The 18,644-nt window shown below is 37.5% G+C and overlaps 1 pseudogene; it reads right to left on the reverse strand.

Annotated features, from left to right (window-relative positions):
• Window positions 1–10,522: 10,522 nt before the first annotated feature.
• On the reverse strand, window positions 10,523–16,117 carry LOC120234426 (annotated as a pseudogene).
• Between the last annotated feature and the right edge of the window lie 2,527 nt (window positions 16,118–18,644).

Here is an 18,644-nt window from a genome sequence, read left to right on the forward strand (position 1 = left end):
ATAGTTGCAATTTTTTTCTTATGATGAGAACTTTTAATATGCACTCTCTCAGTATTTTTAAAATACACAATATGGCATTATTAACTATAGTCACCATTCTGTACATCACTTCCCTATGTCCTATTTGTTTTATATTTGGCCGTTGGTACCTTTTGACTCCTTTCACCCATTTCACATCTAACTACCACCCACCTACCACTGGCAAACACCAATCTGTTATCGATATTTGTGAGTTCATTTTTTTAATTCCACACATAAGTGTGATCATTCAGTATTTGTCTTTCTTTGACTTATTTCACTTATAATGACCTCAAGATCCATCCATGCTATTGCAAATGGCAAGATTTCCTTTTTTGTGCCTGCATTCCATTTTATATATTATACATTTATATATTATGATTACATATATTACCCTACTTATATTATATATTATAAACTTGTTAATATAATTATGAATTACTTATAAATTGTATAAATATAGAATATATAACATATATGTAATAATATGGTACAAAACAACATAATAATATGTAATATACATATATCATTTTCTTTATCCATTTATCCATTGATGGACATTTAGCCTATTTTTATGTCTTGGCTATTGCAAATAATGTTGCAATGAGTATGTGGATGCAGATATCTTTTTCAGTTAGTATATCTGCTTCCTTTGGATACAGAATTCCAGAAGTGAAATTTCTGGATCACACGCACAAGTGCGCAAGTGTTCTTTTTTTTTCCATATCCTCCCCTGTCTTAAATCTTTTAACACAGATTAATTAGTGTGTTAAAAAGATCACATTGGATGCTTTATGGACCATCAATTAAAGGGAGATAAGAAGAGAAGTAATCCTCATATGTGGAATTTAAGAAACATAATATATGAATATATGGGAGTGGGGGAAAGAGAGAGGAAACAAACCATAAGAGGCTCTTAACAATGGAGACAAAACTGAGGGTTGATGGAGGGAGGTGATGGGGGAATGGGCTAAACGGGTGATGGGTACTAAGGAGGGCACCTGTGATGACCGCTGGGTGTTGTATGTAAGTGATGAATCACTGAATTCTACTCTTGAAATCAATATTGCTCAGTTATGTTAACTAACTACAATTTAAATAAAATTTTTTAAAAAAGAGAGAGAAGAGAAGTAAGTCCAGTTCAGGAGGCTGTTGTAATAATCCAGGAGAAAGGTGAGTATGAATCAAATTACAGGAGTAGAGAAAGTAGATTATTTCAGAGATATATAGAAGTGGATTTAACAGATCTTGGCTACTAAAATGAAATAAGGGTACAAAGCAAACAGCAGTGCCACTAATGTGGGGAGCTTGAGAGGAAAAAGAGAAGATATGGAGAAGTGGAAAGTAGGGCAGAAGCAGGATGCAGATGTAGATAATAAAGAGTGTGTGTGTGTGTGTGTGTCAAACCTTGATGCTAATTAAAGAGTGATGTTTGTTGTAGATATCATCAAGTAAGCAGATAAGGACGTCCTTCCTAGTACCCTTGAAATCACTCCACATAGGTGAACACCTAGCCTGCTGGTGAGTGAATATAAGTTCAAGTTGGAATGGGCCTAGGAGGAGTGCTATGGCCCAAAGTTACCTGAAATTCAGATCAGCCCAATTGTGGATACCAGGGGTGGGTACAAAGTTGCTGAAGGTAAGACTATGGGTCTATGTGCACTTTCTCCTTATTTGACTTAGAACAGTGATAGTTAACAATTCCTCCACTGGTAGGGTTCCTGAGACTTGCAGTTCAACCTTATTCGTTTGATGTTGCTAAACTAATACTGTTGTACCAAACAAGAAATGAAATAATTAAGTCCAAAAAGTTAGTCAGTTTTGCATTTAACAAAAATTTATATTCCTTTTATGGAAAATGAAATTAATAATTAACCATTTATATCTGGAGAAATAAGATTTCCTTTGCTGGAAGGATGGTCAAAATATACATAATGGATCTTAAAAACAAAGTCATGGCATTTTATGTTAATATCAGTGATATTGGAAGGTTGACCCAAAAGAAAATAGCATCCATAGGAATGACAGCTATACACTCAAGGGAGGAAACTGTGTGCTTGATGGTTTACAATGTGTTCAATTACTGGGTAGATCAGCGTGTCAAGGCTTTTAGCAGTGCAAAAGGTTGTTAGATCACTTACCAACCCCCCCCCATACCCCCACCAGCACAGGATTCTTCTCTTTGGTATGTTCATAAGGACTCTGTTCAGTCTCGTTTCAAAGGTCTTAGGCTTGGAGGTTTTAATCACCTTCTTTAGAAGACTCTTCCCTCCTATCATAGGAAGTATGTCCTTAAGGGAAATTCACTGATACTTAACCCATATTTTACTTGTTATAATTTCCTATTACTCTAATTAATACCTTTCTCTGAGCTTTTCCTTGTGACTCACCCACCATGTATCACCTCTTCCTCTGTGGTGTTTTTGCCATTTAGATCCCTTGCATGCGGACAGTCATCCTGAGTCTCTAGTCAGTCTTAATAGTTAGGAAATGTTTAAGCCTGTAGTACTAATAAATCAGCTCAAGGTATAATTAGAGGCTTAACTCTGTGAAGAGAAGATGTAACCCATTTGTTAATAACATCACTTAGGTCTTTTGAAAACATTCCTGCCTAAAATAACTGAGTCAAATTAAGAACTAGCCTTAAACAAAATGTCAAAATAATGGGCTTTGAGGACACTGCGAGCCCAATTCCTCTACTTCAAGTGTAGTGCGGTGAAGCTTTCTGCTAGTTATTCCATAGGCAAGTCGACTTCTAGCTTCTCCAAAGTTGATTAAAATTCAGTTGTAATTAATATTCATTAATGTGCTAGATACTTTCATTTAATCTCCACATTATACTCATCTTATAGACACTACACTACAGCTAAGAGATGTTAAGTAACCTTTACAATACCATACAGAAGGTATAGATCCAGGCCTTTTGACTTCAAATCCTGAGCTCTGGAAATGTCATTCACCTGATTCAGAGATGATAACATTATTACTTAGTGGGCTTGAGTCTTTCCACTACACCCTAAGGCCTTAGCAAAACGTCTGCTTCCTATTTTCTGCTGTGCCATAAAGCATATGGGCACTAAGAACAAACATGTTTATGAATGCATACAGAGCTATGAAATTCATATTCTCCTTGCTCAACCTACTTCATATTTACTCCTTTTGTGTTCTTATACATATGGTCACTGCTCCGTTTTATGGACAAGTTGCTCTTAAAAGTTTTCCAAAGAGCACACAGTAGAAAGCGGCTGAGTTCAAAAAGAAACAAATCTCTCTGATTCCAAAGCTCTTCCAAAGCCTATTTTGCTTCCTCATTAGGAATTGTGAGTGTCTGTGTGTGTGTGTGTGTGTGTGTGTGTGTGTGAGTGGAGGATGGGGGAGGGTGGCGGATAACCAAAGAGTGATTGCAACATGTTTTGCAAAGTAAAATATGCTAGGGAAGAACTGATAGTATCAACCGGCTCCATAGGAATTGTGCAGATGATGAACTTTAAGACTCACTACACTAGTTTTTCTGTTGTGTAATTCCTTCTCTTGTCACTCTCCTAAATATGCAATGTCATCTCTTATATACTATAACCTGTTCAGTGATAGCTAGTTTTAATTCTATTGCTACTTGAGTAAATTATGTTTAAAATTAAAGTTAGTAATTTTTATTATTATTTATTTTTATTTAGTTTTGAGAGAGAGAGAGAGAGACAGAGCATGTGTGGAAGAGGGCCAGAGAGAGGGAGACACAGAATCTGAGCTGTCAGCACAGAGCCTGATGTGGGGCTTGAACCCATGAACCGTGAGATCATGACGTGTGCTGAAGTTGGACGCTTAACCAACTGAGTCAGCCACGTGCCCCTAAAGTTAGTAATTTTGAATGAAGAGAACATTTTTCTACGATTAAATAAAATATAAAAAAAGCATGTAACCTGACAAACACTACTTCGGCCAGGTGGTCAAGGTGATCATCAACAGTGATAAATCATGAGATTAAATTGGCACTTTATGTCTGTGGTCTTGCTTCCAAAGATTGTAACTTCCACCCAATTGAGAGAAAAAATACTAGAAAAATCTCATTAGAGGATATCTTTTACAAGATACCTAATATAGATATAGATAATAGCCAAAACCAAATTACCTAAGTACCCCTCAAAACTGTAAAGGCCATCAAAAACCAGGAAAGTCTAAGAAATCATCACTGTCAACAGAAGCTTAAGGAGACATGATTAAATGTAATATGATATCCTGGACAATATCTTGGAACAGAATAAGGACACTCAGTTAAAAACTAAGTAAATCTGAGTAAAGTACAGACTTTAATTAAAAATAATATATTGATATCAGTTCATTAATTGTGACAAATACACCAGACTAAGGTAAGATGCTAATGACAGAGAAACTAATTGTTGATTATATAGGAATCTCCATACTACACTCATAATTTTCTATAAATCTAAAGCTGTTCTAAAAAATAAAGTTTATTAGAAAAATAACTAAAATGAAAGATTATGTAAATAGAATTGTGCCTTGAATAAATTCCTTAAAGTATATATTCTCCTCCCATTCTCATGGTTTTGTTATTTAAAAATTTTTTTTCTAATATTTTAGTTATTTATTTTTTGGAGAGTGCAAGTGGCAGAGAGAGGGGGACAGAGGAACCAAACTGGGCTCTGCGCTGACAGGCTGACAGCAGTGAGCTCGATGTGGGGCTCAAACTCACAAATCACGAGATCATGACCTGAGCCAAAATTGAATGCTCAACCGACTGAGCCAACCAGGTGCCCCTCATGGGTTTTTTTTAAATTGCAAGCACACAGAAAAAATAGCATTTTTTACATTTAGAAAATGTGTTTATTATGGAAGTGTAAAAAATTACTTTTCCCCTGCTATCATGAACAGAGATTAAGAAACTCGGGGTTATTTTTCTTTAGCTTATCATTGATTAATTATGACCTTTAAAAACTCATTTTTCCATTTGTAAAAATAGATAAAATTGTACTTCATGGGAGGCTTATATAGTTTAATGAAATGAAAGAAATAGTGCCTACAAAGAATTACTTTAGGGCTAAAGTTATAATATAAGAGCTTTTTGAAAACAATCAGTCATCATCCAGTTCACCCACTGAGCAGAATATTTGACTTTCCTGTCAGCGAAGATGACTATAATGATTTTATTCCTTTGTTGAATTTCCTTCACACAAATCAGATGCACTTAAACTCTGCTTAAATACCAAAACATGCTGACACAAGCTGAGGACAGAATTGCATAGACAGTCCACACCCTGGCTCCTGCTCAGTTTTTAAAATCCAGGACACAGTGTAACCCAGCAAGTCACTGTTACATGAATCAGCCCCTCGATGTGAGGGGAAAAGTCTTTGGCAACCTGACTGTACTGTTCTAAGGTAAGAGAAGTGATTGCCTAGGGAGAAGACATCAAGGCCACCACATGTGCAAACTTGCTCTGCTCAGGATGTGGGGAATTTTGCTTTGCTTGGAATCAGCCCCAGAATCCAGAAGTAAGCTAACTATAGGTTGCTTTTCTAATATCCTAAAAATTAATGCTTTTCATAAGACCCTAGGTGCTGGTTTTCATATCTGTTCTTACTTTGCCTCTGCTCACCTTCCCTGAGCCTTTGGAGTTGACACACCATTGCTTGATCTTGTCAGGTGATGTGAACTAGAGTGAGGCAATCAGCCATTCAATTCAGTCACAGGTGTGAGTGTAGAAACACCCTCACATATAATCAGAAAAAGTCACAAGATAGCAAAGGCAACTGCAGGTTCTGAAAAGAGACCTGATTAGGTCTATGCCAGAATCTAGGTAGCCAGAGTGGGGTATGGTCATCACTTCTGTGGTGTCTGTTGCTCTTATGGTATGTGCTATCATTGCCTAATTCAAGAGAATCTCACCTGGTGGGACCAGCAGGAGATAGGCAGGCTATTCTTCTGTGAGGTCCAGTCTCTGGCCTAAGGTAATTTCCAACTGCTCCTTTTCTTCCCTCATGTAGGCCTATGGAGCTCATGATGATTAGACTTATGACTCAGGGTAGCTACTGACAAGAATTTTATGGAAATTCAACACATGACTTTAAAGTTGTAAGACTGAATTTCATAGCCTGCATTCCTTTTCTCTTTAATACTGTGCCTACTGCATCTACCCCTAGAGATTCATCTTTTTTCTCATCTCCATGATTGGCTGTGAGTGGATTATGTACTCTCTAGTACTTAGTTGTTAACTATGTGGACATGCACACCATTTCTGCTTTAGAAGTTTAAACCAAAGTACTATAGGAATGCTGACACCAGAAAAGAAAAGAATGTAATAAGCATGGGGGGAAGTTGTAAAAAACCAATAAATTACATAAAAGTCTTTCAGTCATAATCCCTAGTCTGAAGTTGTGGGATAACACCCATTGGTATTCAGTTCTTCTTCATAAGAGTGAAGTATATAAGAAATAATAAGTAAAAATGTTGATTTCAAATGTAGTGGGCATTTTCACAGGAATGGGTATTTACGAAATTATCACCTCCTTAAACATATTGAGATGCTTACATCCCTATCCAAAATTCTTTGAATGCTAACGTTATTCAGTCAATATACTCAAAAAGAAGAATTTGACTTCAAATTTTATTTCTATCATTTGACTCATGAAGGTAACTAACCAGAATTTTATTGAATATATATGTGATTCTGAAACAAATGCAGAAGGCTGTGGCTTGGTTTCTAATTTCATTGGCAACTCTCTACTCAGCAGTGTTGCTTGGACTCAAAGCTAGTCTAGGATTTTTTCCTCATTTAAATCCAGAGCTTCATCTGACAGAGTTTAGGCTTATGGTCGATAAAGTTACTAGAAAACATTAATTTATAATGCACCAAGAACATTAATTTTTTTTCCTCTAGATACTGACCTTAGAAATGAACCAAGAACAGACACAGGTTTAATAATTATGGAGGCAGGGAATAAAGCAAAGAGAATGTTTTTAAGCTGAAACAGCTTGAGGAAACTTCCCCTTACAATTATGGCACCACAGACTTATACCTGCCCAGGAGCCTACATATTCCTGTCACTAGTCTGGGAGCCCTTAGTTTAGGGCACATGCCCCAAAATTCTTAATTTATAATTCCCATCTTTCTGGATGCCATATGCACCTACACTTTCTGTATCTTCGCCCCCACTGCAATCCTCTTACAACATGTGAACAACGTGTTCTATATTCCATTTAGCTGACTTCTTGTGGAAAAAAGGTACCTTTGTATATTAATTGCCGGCAGTCCCAGAGTAGGACTTGCCTTTTTTCTCTCTTTTAAAAAAAATACAGTTCTAGCATTCATCTTATTTTGGTCTGTTTTGTAGATCCAATTATTACAACCGTATACAGCAATAACTAACCACATTTCAAATTTATAGTTATATCATCAGTTGACTAGGTACCATAAGCACAAACAAGAGCAAAACAGTATTATAAAATCACAAAGGAGAATCATAGAGGATAAACATTCCTTTGTTCCTCATCCTATATATGTGACTGGGGGAATTAATATAGGTTGACTTAATGTTGGGATCTTGGCACTTTAATACATAACAGTAAATGAAGGAGTGTAACTGAACAATTGCCAATTCTGTGTTCAGTTATTACTGACTTGAGGTTTTACTTATTTTTAAATGTTTATTCATGTTTGAAAGAGAGAGCATGGGTAGAGGAGGAACACAGAGGGGGAAGAGCAGAGAGAGAGGGTGACAGAGGTCTGAGGTGGGCTCTGTGCTGACAGCAGTGAGCCTGATGTGGTCATGAACCATGAGATCATGACCTGAGCCAAAACTAAGAGTCAGAGGCTCAATGGATTGAGCTGCCGAGGCTACCAAGCTTAAAAACATTTTAATGGTAACTATGTGAAATGATATGTTATTTAGTTTAATTGCAATAATCATTTCACAGTGTATATATATACCAAATCTTGTTGTACACTTAAATATATACAGTTTAAAATACATAAATTACAAGATTCAAAACTTTTTGCTTCAATGGACACCATCAAGAAACTGAAAAGGCAGGGGCGCCTGGGTGGCTTAGTCGGTTAAGCGTCCGACTTTCGCTTAGGTCATGATCTCGCAGTTCGTGGGTTCGAGCCCTGCGTCGGGCTCTGTGCTGACTGCTAGCTCAGAGCCTGGAGCCTGCTTCAGTCTGTGACTCTCTCTCTCTCTCTGACCCTCCCCTGCTCACGCTGTCTCTCTCTCTCTCTCCTAGAAATAAATAAAACATTAAAAAAAAAAAAAAAGAAACTGAAAAGGCAACCTACAGAATGGGAGAAATTGCAAGTCATATATCCAATAAGGGATTTGTACCCAGAATACATAAAGATTTCTTATACCTCAACAATAAAAAGACAACTCAATTTAACAAATGGGCAAAGGCTTGGATTGGTATTTCTCCAAAGAAGATATATAAATGTCCAATAGCACTTAAAAAAATGAACATCATTAGTCACAGAGCAATGCAAATCAAAACCCTAATGAGACACTACTTCACACCCACTAAGATGGCTATAATCAAAATGACAATGACAAATTTGTCAAGGTTATGGAAAAACTGGAGCCCTCATACATTGCCAATGGTAATGTAAGAGGGTACAATGCTTTGGAAACAGTTTGATAGTTTTTCAAAATGTTAAATATAGAGACCCTATAGGAGTCAGAAATTCTACTCCTACTGAACCCATTCCCAGTTATGTCCCGTGAAAAAATGAAAACAAATCCACACAAGTTCCTAATAACCAAAAAGTGGAAACAACCAAAATGTGCACCAACTGATTAACAGATAAACAAAATGTGGTGTGCCCATATAATTTTATATAATTTGATCATAAAATGGAATGAAGTATCAATACATGTTATAACATGGATGAACCTTGAAATCCTTATGCTAAGCAAAAGAAGCCAGACACAAAAGACCACATATAATATGACTCAATTTGCATGAAATGTCCAGAATAGGCAAATCCAGAAAGAAGAAGATTAGTGGTTACTAGGACCTGGGGGCGGGGGGAATGAAGACTGCTAATGGAATTGGCTTTCTTTTTGGAGTGATGGAAACATTTTGTAATTAGATAGCAATGATGGTTGCAAAACTGAATATACCAAAACTCTAGAGTTGTACTCTTTAACATGGTGAATTCAGTGGTATGTGAGGTAGGTATCTGAAATATCCACACTTTAAGGTACAGAAACAAGGGTTCAAAAAAGCTGAGGACTTTATTAGGCTAATGGTTCTCAAAATGTGGTTTGCAAATCAGTAGCATCAAAGTCACATGGAAACTTGTTAGGTATGCACATTCTCAGGTTATTCCCCGGGTCAAATGAGTCAGAACTTTTGGAGGAGGAGCTCAGCAATCTATGTTTTAACAAGCTCTCCTGGTAATTCTGAGGACACTCAGGATTGAGAGTCACTGGGTTAGTTATAGCTTTAAAGCCTTATTGCTTTCCTGGTCACTAGATGTATAGCCTTTGGCAAGTTCTTGACCTTTCAGTGCCTCAAATTATTCATCCAGAGAAATAGTTCTTCACAGGGTTATAATGAGGATTAAATGTTTAAACACAAGTAACTTTCTTGGAAGACAGTTTGCCACTCAATGAGCTGAATACTCAATAAGGATCAGCTTTTATTATGTAACAGTATGGAGCTAATATAGGAAAGAAATGTAGATCCCCTCACTTGAGGAAATTGAGTCACAGATACAAATTTTCTAGCAGCTACATTAAAAAAAAGTTTAAAAAAAAAGATAAATAATATATTTTATTAAACCCAATGTGTTAAAAATATGAGCCTTTCAACATGGATTCAACAAACAGGTTTTAGATAGTTTGCACTCTCTTTTTCAAACTGAGCCATCAAAATCCAGTTTGTTTTATACTTAGAGCACATCTCAATCTGGACAAGCCACATTCAATTGTTCAGTAGTTATCCATGGCTGGTGGCTGGTGTACTGGACAACACAGCCCTTACTCAAATGCTATGCTCTTTTCCTTACCTAAAGTTCCTAAAAATAATTCAGCATGTAGTCTTTGCCTGAGGATTTTCAAAGAGTGGAATGATGAGGTGGGGACAAGTCATGAAGCATCTTTTCCTGACAAATCCCATCTTTTTTTTTTTTTATAGTGATGATTTTGAATTAACATTACTTTTTTTTTAAATATTTTTATTTATTTCTAGGAGAGAGAGAGAGAGACAGCGTGAGCAGGGGAGGGTCAGAGAGAGAGGGAGATACAGACTCTGAAATAGGCTCCAGGCTCTGAGCTGGCTGTCAGCACAGAGCCCGACGCAGGGCTCGAACCCACGAACCGCGAGATCATGACCTAAGTNATACAGACTCTGAAATAGGCTCCAGGCTCTGAGCTGGCTGTCAGCACAGAGCCCGACGCGGGGCTCGAACCCACAAACCGCGAGATCATGACCTAAGTGAAAGTCGGACGCTTAACCGACTAAGCCACCCAGGCGCCCCAAATCCCATCTTAAAAGGTGATGTTGGGTTGCAGATGAGCTTCAAATCCATGTCCTCAACTGCATATTATTGCACAGGAATGATCTGGTGAACTGCCTGAGAAGCTTTTTTTTTTTAAGCTTTAATTCACTTTATTTTTCTTGTATAAAACTATGTGGTGTCCAGAACTGGAGCCTGGGTCCTCTGCATGGAGACTCTGGTCCACGTGGATCTTTACAAGATGGTCAATAAATCTGTGATAAGGAGACTTGGTGAACACAGTCTCTTTCCAGAGGTCAGGGGTAGGTCTTGGAAATGGCATCAAAAGTGGCCTTGGCAAAGTTGCCCAGGGTGGCTGTGTAGCCCCTGGCCAAGGTATAGCCGTCATCAATACCAGAAATCATGAGTAGCTTCTTGGGCACAGAGGTTGAGACAATGCCAGTGCCTCAGGGGGCAAGGATAAGGTGCATCAGCACAGACCCAGAGCAGCCTCACTCTGCATGGGACAGAGTGGGTTGCCAATCTTGTTCCCTGAGTAACCTCCCTGCACAGGGACGATGGAAAGCTTGGCCAGGAAGATGGCCCTATGGATAGCAGTGGCTACCTCCTTGGAGCAGTTAACACCCAGACCCATGTGTCCACTGTAATTGCTGATAGCAACAAATGCCTTGAACCTGGTCCACTGGCCAGTATGGGTCTACTTTTCACAGGCATAATCTTCAATACCTCATCGTTGAGGGATGTCTCCAGGAAAAAGTCAATGATCCCGGATTCCTTGATGGGCAGGGAGAAGAGATAGATTTCCTCCAGAGAATCCTCATGTCCTTGACCAAGTGGTCCAGCGTGATGATAGGGATCCACTTCTTGTCCTCGGCCTTGCTTGAGGAGAATCTTAATAGAGTAACATAGTAGACTGCAGACTTCTGAGTATTGTTCGTTCTTGTTCATTCTCGTATGCTTAGAATCTAGAAAATTTGCTAGGCACATTGCAGGCACTCAGCACACTTTTTTCAATTAATGAATGAACATTGAGAGTGCTTTTCTAACTTAACTTTTAATTTTATTATATTTTTTCCAAGTATGAAAACATCTAATAATTCTTTTCATATTATCTTTACTTCTCAAAAGCAGAATCCATTTTTTATCTTCTAAATTGATTTATGCTTCTCCTTATGTTTAAATATTTATCAAAACTCTAGTAAAGATTAGGTTTCAAGAGCATGAGCCCATAAGACAATTGCCGATATCAAAGGTTTTTCTGTGACAGAAGACATAGTTCATATATCTGCAAATAACATACGAAGATCAAAAATGTAATTTTGTTTGGATTTTTTTTATTGCTGGTCTAAGAATAAATGGAGCAAATATCCAGTGTTTCAGTATTGATGAGTCTTCCTTATTCTTAGTAGCAGTAACCCTAGGAACTATTTTTATATTGAGGGGCCACATCCCTGGATAATGCTGACATTAGTAAAACTTACAGACTTAAGTAGCCTGCAGAAATACTGCTGATATCTGGGTGGAGTGGTTTCCCAGGAAGTCTGATACCTGGCATGAGTTAGTTTCTTAATGAGTTCCTAGAATCCTAGAAGCAAGATATTGTGGGTAGTTAACTCAGATGGAGTAAAAGACAAGGTCTTGTTAACAACCTTTACTTATACTCACTCCCCTCCAGCCACACTAGCCTCCTTCCCGTTCTTCAGATACATCAGGTTTGCTCCAACCTTCGTCCTATACTTAATGTTCTTCTCTCCAAACCCACCTGGCTACTTCCTTTCACTACTTGCTCCGATGTCTCTCCTTCATGAGTTCTACTCCAGTTGCATTATTAAATACAGTCACCTGCCAGGATTCCACCCCCTGTCCCTCATCTTCTTAAGCCTGTTTTTTACCCCACTTAGCACTTATTACTCCTTGTGAAATACCATCCTGTGTTGTTTATTGTTCCTTGTACCAGAATGTAAGTATCCCAAGAACAGAGATCTTTTCTGTTTTGTTGACTGATGTACCCTATCCTAGAATAGTGGCTGACTTACAGTAGGCACTCCACAAATCCTTGTTGAATGAATAGTTCACATATAGACCACATTCTTTAATAGATGTCTTTCCCTTTACACTTTTCATCTTTTTAAAATGTTTTATTTATTTTTTGAGAGAGAGATAGAGACAACGTGAGCCAGGGAGAGTCAGAGAGAGAGGGAGTTACAGAATCTGAAGACAGCCTCCAGGCTTTGAGCTCCAGGCTCTGTCAGCACAGAGCCTGACGCGGGGCTCGAACCCATGAACGCTGAGATCAGGACCTGAGCCAAAGTTGGAGCCACACAGTCGCCCCTCCCTTTACCCTTTTTTAAGCCTGCTCTAGTATTATGATCAGCTGGGAGGTTTTGCAAGCCTAACTGAGAAGTTGAACTCTCCCAGCCTTCCAGTTGGGCTTGCTCACTGAAGGGTCCTGTCTCTGGAATTCATTTCTCTGGGCGGGTTGCCAGAGCCTGAATTTGTCATCTTTGGTGTATGATGCAAGATTTAGGGTTTTTGTTTTTTTCTTTTTGGAGGGGCGTGTTTCAATTTTGGCTCACTTTATTGTTTTGTCTGGGGTTTTATTCTTGTGTTGAATTTTGTTTGTCTGGGGTTGATCAAGCAATTTAGCAACTATTCTTCACAGAGCTATGGAATACTAGAAATTAGAGCTGAAAAAGACCTCATGGTTGATCCAGTCCATCCCCCTTGCCATTGAAGCCTTGCTCTGCACAATACAATGTCCACGGCTTTGTTCAATGAGGTTTTTTGTTTTGTTTTGTTTTGTTTTAAATGTTTTTTATTTATTTCTAAGAGAGAGAGAAAGAGACAGCGTGAGCAGGGGAGGATTAGAAAGAGAGGGAGTCACAGAATGAAACAGGCTCCAGGCTCTGAGCTGGCAGTCAGCACAGAGCCCGACGCGGGGCTCGAACCCACGAACCGTGAGATCATGACCAAAGCGAAAGTCGGACGCTTAACCGACTAAGCCACCCAGGCGCCCCAATGTTCAATGAGGTTTTAAATGTCCTCAGAGATTCCTTTGGGTACTCACTCAACTAACCTAATACTCTCAACAACTAACAAAAATTCCTAGTGTATGTCTAAACTCTCCCTTTCATATTTTCATTTTATTTCTATGTGTGCAAGATGTCAAGTGTTTTCTCTTATGGGATTTTCTATCTTTCAAAGAAATGTGGACTTATATTTCTGCTCTACTAGTTCTTTAGCCAAACTATACATGCATTCCTAACTTTATTCTCTTCAATTTTAGTTTTGCTTAGTGAATTCTTTCAAACTCCTCACCTTGGTTTTTTTTTTAGTAGGTGTAGTTTCACTAGTCATCCACTGAATGACTATAACATAATGCTTTTCCTTCTGCAACCTTAAGACAGAGCACTGCTCTACCATATGAAATTGCAAATATATCCAATTTGTTATCATAATCAACCTAGGGTGTTTTTATTTTATTCATCAGAACTTATTAAACAAGTTCTATGCAATGCTCTTTCTTTGACTTTAAAATTTTGATGGTAATTGCATAATCTCAGACATCTCACGTAAGCCCTTTGTACATTTGTTTTTCTATCTGCAAAAGGAGAGAATATTGGCTTCAGCATGCTTTGCTGTAATCTTATGAAAATAAAGATGTTATTTTAGGGCTAAAGAGAGATCTTTCAGAGATAAAAACCTTTCACTTCCTGACTTTCAGAAAGAATCACGTGGAATAAATTAAAATCAATACTATGAAGTTCAAATGGCACTCTTTTTTATTTCTGGTTTATAGTAATTTATACTAGATCAATGCAACTCAAACTAATTGTAGTAAAGGGCAACTTCTAAAAATTTCCAAATGCCATGGACTGATTTTTGCAAAATACAAAATCACAGGGTTGGATGAAGTGGCAAGAATCACTTTTTGTATTTATCTTTTCCCAGATGGGCCCTGGTCCATGGATCCTACTTTGAGTAGCCCTAACAATCATTGTCCTCACTTTCAGATTCAGATACCTTATAAATATTTCTCTTATTGAGATTAACATAGTACGAGCTTTTACTTTTCAGTTTGTTTCCTGCTTCACTTGAAAATCAACTTTTAGAAAAAAGAAGAGCCAATTAATCATTTCCCCAAAACATTTGGTTACATTTCCCATTTATTTATCTTCACTTTTTTCAAAGCGTAATAATCCCTAATTTATTTCATAAAATCAAATCTGAATGAAAAATATGCTTATGAAAGAAAAAACAATCTCTTGGAGTTTACACCAAGTCAGCATCTTACAGGATAGTCTCCTGGTCACACAATGCAAGCTGCTTCACTGCTCAAACTATCACTAGTCTCTAGCAATCCTGACCACAACCAGGGCAACACTATTAACAGAAGAAACCCACCAATCGAAAAAGGTAAAAAACAGTCTCACTTATTCCACTTTGCCTGGCACTTGGCCACCAACCTGCACTTTTTGGATTTAAGACACAGATTATATGTCACCAATAACTGGAGTAGCTATTACATAAGCTGGTTATAAGATGCCATGTGCTTTCAACCGGCATCTTTTATAGTTTGGGCATTAACAAAAATTTAGTTTTAGCACTCTTTTCTGAAATAGGCTTCTCTTATTTTTACTGGGTTTTAATTACTTTGAGAGGGAATTAAATAAAAATATACTGAAATATCATTTCTCCAGGGAATTAAAAAAGTAAAGTTTATGGAAAAACATGAAATGTGGGGAAATATTAAATATAGTAAACTGCACAAATGTAACATAAGTTACACATTGGGCTTTTTATGATCTAAAAATCTATTCCAAGAAAAAGAAAAAATGAAATTTGAAGACTTATGAGCTTATTTCAAAAAATACTAAAAATAAGTTCCAGCTGCTGTGAGAACATGGTAAAGGTATAACATAGTACCAGGGTAAATAATAGCACAGGATGGGTGAGGCATTGGCAGAGGAAAACTTTAAACGCATAACATTTTATACTGCCTTTCAAAGGGATTTTTACAAACGTAAGAAAACATATATACACACATCAATAGCAGAGAAAATGTACTGAAACAATATATCAGATATGTTTTCTTTACACAATTTTCCAAGAGCAAGCACATGGCCAATATGGCTTAATCACTAATGAATTTAATAAAGCGAACAGATTATTAGCTCCTAAAGATAGTTATTTTATTTTCTAATGTTTCAATGTGCCAGATGTTTCATAAAAATAGTTTTTATTATTTAAAATGATTTATGAAGCTAGAATGCCCAATTTTTATTTCTGTGTTAAAATTTAAGAGTTAAAAACCGTTAACAAACAGAATTTGCAGTTCAGTTAGCAGTCACTGAATGTGAAAAGAGTTCTTAAAATGCTCCTCTTCAGAGCTATTCTTGTTCCCATAGAAACCAATGTGAGATCCTGGAAAACAAGGTAAGTTCTAAAATAATCACCATTATAAATACCCATTATATAAATGTAAATACAGGCAATTGAAATGATTTAGATGATTTTGAAATTGCATATCATTTCCCAAACCATAATGATTCCTTCAGAGTGGTTCTTGTCTGTCATATAAATATAGCATTTACAAAATTTTTAAAATTCTTATGATTTACTTGTGAGACCATAATCGCCTTTTCAAACAAGACTTGGGCATGCAAATATCGATTTTTGAACATGTATTTTGGTGCAAGATGAGTATTTTAGCTGGGCTTTTCCTTTGGGTAGATTAAGTACTTACCATTATTAGTATTTGGATTTTATGTAACTACTTCTTTATTCATCATTAATCGCTCTACAATGAGGTCTAGATATTTTAGAATTATTTTACAATTGTAAGTTTTCACATTTTTATTTATTCATTTGTCATGTTAAAAGAGCCAATAAATCTTTTATTGCAATTGTAATTCTTCCTAAAGTCAGAACCCATCATTGAGTATAGGTTATCATAATATTAATGAAGATGGGAGTGTGGGTTGCTCACAGATATATATTTCTCTAAGAGATAAACTTCCTAATGTTTAAGCAAGAACATTTCAGAGGTAAACTTCCAATAGCAAGAAGCAAGCATTTAATTTAGTATGGCTGTCGAAGGAGTTCTGGATATGCCACCCCAAAACATGCCACTTCGGTTTAGTGATTATTTTGAGGTGAAGGAACTTGAAAAACAATAAATGCACAGAGAGGTTTCCTCTGAACTTCCCATATCTGCATAAACACAGAGCCTTCAAAAGTAATTCAATTGTCATAAATTCCCTCCCTGGAACTGACTCCTTCCATTGGGAGGAGACTAGAAGTCAACGCCACAGCCAGACAAACTTTTTCACAAATTATTATATCTCCCATCTATTCTTCTAATGGCCCATTCATTCTTTCTAAAAATAATTTACTCTCCCCCAGTGTTGCGGATGAAATGACACAAAGACAAGACACACACAAAAGACAGACACAGACACAACTCCGGCCGGAGGAACAATTCTACGCAAGCCCCTCTTGCGGTTTATTTTATACCCCGGTAACTGGATAAAAACTGAAATCTGCAAGATGCATTCCTTTACCAATGAAGGGCAAGTAGCCAAACACATTTCAAGGACAGGGGGGAGCAAAGGGAGGAAGCGACCACAACATATTTACTAAGAGGCCTGCACACAAATCCAGCCTCCTCCTTATTTCTAAGGAGGGCATGTTTCCTCGTTTGCGAGCGGACCATTAAACTTGGATATTGTGTGCAGGCCTCCTGGCAGAGCATCCTGTTTGCAGGCATGCTTTGCCCAAGCAGGGAGCCCCGTGTGCAGGCACATCCCCGCGTCCCTAACCGCGCTTTCTTGTGGTCACTGTCGGGCTCCCACACCCAGGTTGTCTATACCCCCTCCTTCTCTGTTAAAGATTGTATGTAAGTTCTCAAATCTCACTATTTTCTTGAGTATTTACTTTTTTTCTCAGTGATGGCCTAATAAACATATTAAAAATTAATAAACTTATTACCTTTTCTCCTGTTAATCTACCTGTTGTCAATTCATTTTAGAGACTCAGCAATTGAACCTAGCAGAACAAAGTGAAAGTCTTTTCTTCCCTACACTGTTAAAGGAGCCACAGGTTATAGACTAGTCATGAAATGTTGTTAGCTGGATCAATGTTCAGAAACCCAGGTATTTTCTCTTCCATTTCACCTAACCCTTGCTTCTTAAAATGTAGTATCCAGAACAGCAATCTGAAAGCTTGTTAAAAATGTAGAATTTCAGGGGTGCCTGGGTGGCTCAGTCGTTAAGCATCCAACTCTTAATTTCGGCTCAGGTCATGAGCTCAGTTTGTGAGTTTGAGCCCTACCTCAGGCTCTGCCCTGACAATGTGGAGCCTGCTTGGGATTCTTTCTTTCCCTCTCTCTTCCCCTCTTCTGCTCATGCACTCTCTCTCTCAATAAATAAATAAAACATAAAAAAATTAAAAACATGTAGAATTTCAGGCCCTACGTAGACCAACTGATTCAGAAGCTGCATTTTAATGAGGTCACCAGAGGTCTGAATGCACATTAAATTTTAGAAACACAGCCAGTCTCAAATATTTGCTCCAAACAAATTTTACTTTTATTTCAGGTAGACTGATGGAAGCTACTAGGATATAAACTGTGAAAGGGGGAGGGACTGTGACTGCATGTGGCATCCGTACATCATGTAGTTTAGGGTAATATCCATAAGCAATGTTAAGTAATTTTGAGAAAAGAGAATGAAAGAGTATCCCTTTATTTCACAAATGACATATTTTCAAATTTTATCTTTTAAATTTTTTTTATGGTTTTTATTTATTTTTGAGACAGAGAGAGACAGAGCATGAGCCGGGTAGGGGCAGAGAGAGAGGGAGACACAGAATCTGAAACAGGCTCCAGGCTCTGAGCTGCCAGCACAGCCCCAATGTGGGGCTTGAACCCATGAACTGTGAGATCATGACCTGAGCTGAAGTGAGACACTTAACCAACTGAGCCATCCAGGCGCCCCCCCAAATTTTATCTTTTTAAAAGGAAATGTTCTTATATTTCATTTTGGTTTTACCCACTCCCTATAAATCAAATCATTAAACATATATCACATGCAAAAATCACCTAAAGTAGATGGAAGATTTAAAATGTAAGACTTGAAGTTATAAAACTCTTAGGAGAAA

This window comes from Hyaena hyaena, unplaced genomic scaffold (genome assembly GCF_003009895.1).
Source record: "Hyaena hyaena isolate Hyena2069 unplaced genomic scaffold, ASM300989v1 scaffold_109, whole genome shotgun sequence".
Lineage (NCBI taxonomy): Eukaryota > Metazoa > Chordata > Mammalia > Carnivora > Hyaenidae > Hyaena > Hyaena hyaena.